Genomic DNA, 2500 nt, shown 5'->3' on the forward strand with positions numbered 1-2500 from the left:
TTGCCACATTGCATGCGAACGGCATGAAACTTCCAGAGGCATTTGCAGCAGGAATGCATGTGCAGTCAAAAAAGTGAATATTTTTCACGGATAGACCCCGTGAAACGCTAGAAATTGGAGGCGATGTCTCTCTTGTGGCTCACGGGGCTGTTAGGGTGGCACAGAAATCCCTCGGAATGGGAAAACGGGTCATTTTCGTGTCGCCACATTGCATGCGAACCGCATGAAACTTCCAGAGGCATTTGCAGCAGAAATGCATGTGCAGTCAAAAAATTGAATATTTTTCACGGATAGACCCCGTGAAACGCTAGAAATTGGCGGGGATGTGTCTCTTGTGGCTCACGGGGCTGTTAGGGTGGCACAGAAATCCCTCGGAATGGGAAAAAACGGGTCATTTTCGTGTCGCCACATTGCATGCGAACCGCATGAAACTTCCAGAGGCATTTGCAGCAGGAATGCATGTGCACTCAAAAAATGTGATATTTTTCACGGAGAGACCCCGTGAAACGCTAGAAGTGGGCGGGGATGTCTCTCTTGTGGCTCACGGGGCTGTTAGGGTGGCACAGAAATCCCTCGGAATGGGAAAACGGGTCATTTTCGTGTCGCCACATTGCATACGAACCGCATGAAACTTCCAGAGGCATTTGCAGCAGGAATGCATGTGCACTCAAAAAAGTGAATATTTCTCACGGATAGACCCCGTGATACGCTAGAAATTGGCGGGGATGTCTCTCTTGTGGCTCACGGGGCTGTTAGGGTGGCACAGAAATCCCTCGGAATGGGAAAACGGGTCATTTTCGTGTCGCCACATTGCATGCGAACCGCATGCAACTTCCAGAGGCATTTGCAGCAGAAATGCATGTGCAGTCAAAAAAAAATTGATATTTTTCACGGATAGACCCCGTGAAACGCTAGAAATTGGCGGGGATGTGTCTCTTGTGGCTCACGGGGCTGTTCGGGTCGCACAGAAATCCCTGGGAATGGGAAAACGGGTCATTTTCGTGTTGCCACATTGCGTACGAACCGCATGAAACTTCCAGAGGCATTTGCAGCAGGAATGCATGTGCACTCAAAAACTTCTATATGTTTCACGGATAGACCCCGTGAAACGCTAGAAATTGGCGGGGATGTGTCTCTTGTGGCTCACGGGGCTGTTAGGGTGGCACAGAACTCCCTCGGAATGGGAAAAGGGGTCATTTTCGTGTTGCCACATTGCATAGGAACGCCATGAAACTTCCAGAGGCATTTGCAGCAGAAAGGCACGTGCACTCAAAAATTTTAATATTTTTCACGCATAGACCCCGTCAAACGCTAGAAGTTGGCGGGGATGTCTCTCTTGTGGCTCACGGGGCTGTTAGGGTCGCACAGAAATGCCTCGGAATGGGAAAACGGGTCATTTTTGTGTGGCCACATTGCATAGGAACGGCATGAAACTTCCAGAGGCATTTGCAGCAGGAATGCATGTGCACTCAAAAACGTCTATATTTTTCACGGATAGACCCCGTGAAACGCTATAAATTGGCGGGGATGTCTCTCTTGTGGCTCACGGGCGCTGTTAGTTAGGGTCGCACAGAAATCCCTCGGAATGGGAAAAGGGGTCATTTTCGTGTTGCCACATTGCGTACGAACGGCATGAAACTTCCAGAGGCATCTGCAGCAGAAATGCATGTGCACTCAAAAACGTCTATATTTTTCACGGATAGACCCCGTGAAACGCTAGAAATTGGCGGGGATGTGTCTCTTGTGGCTCACGGGGCTGTTAGGGTCGCACAGAAATCCCTCGGAATGGGAAAACGGGTCATTTTCGTGTTGCCACAATTGGCATACGAACGGCATGAAACTTCCAGAGGCATTTGCAGCAGAAATGCATGTGCACTCAAAAACGTGAATATTTTTTCACGGATAGACCCCGTCAAACGCTCGAATTTGGCGGGGATGTTTCTCTTGTGGGTCACGGGGCTGTTCGGCTCGCACAGAACTCCCTTGGTCCACCTGATTCGTGCATACAGGCAGCAACTAAAACTCTGTAAACCTGCTGTGAGGACATCTAAACAGTGGACCAGTGAGGCTGTGGAAGATTTGCGGGCGTGCTTAGACTGTACTGACTGGGATATGTTCACGACTGCTACCAATAGTCTGGATGAACTCACAGAGGCTGTGTACATCAGCTTCTGTGAGGACTGCTGTATCCCAACACGTACCAGGGTGAACTTTAACAACAACAAGCCCTGGTTCTCAGCAAAGCTCAAAAGGTTGAGGTTGGAGAAGGAGGAAGCGTTTAGGAGTGGGGATAGAGACAGATTCAAGGAGTCGAAGAACAGGTTTAGCAAAGCGGTGAGAGAGGCTAAACGACTGTACTCAGAGACACTAAAACACCAGTTCTCTACTAACGACGCTGCTTCTGTCTGCCAAAGGGCTCAGGCACATCACCAACTACAAACCCAGAGCGCCCCACACCACTAACGACTCCCGCCTAGCCAACGACCTGAACGAGTTCTAC

Source organism: Petromyzon marinus, unplaced genomic scaffold (genome assembly GCF_048934315.1).
Source record: "Petromyzon marinus isolate PM22_M1 ecotype Great Lakes invasive population unplaced genomic scaffold, UKy_Petmar_22M1.pri1.0 PM_G_Scaffold_118, whole genome shotgun sequence".
Classification (NCBI taxonomy): Eukaryota; Metazoa; Chordata; class Hyperoartia; order Petromyzontiformes; family Petromyzontidae; genus Petromyzon; species Petromyzon marinus.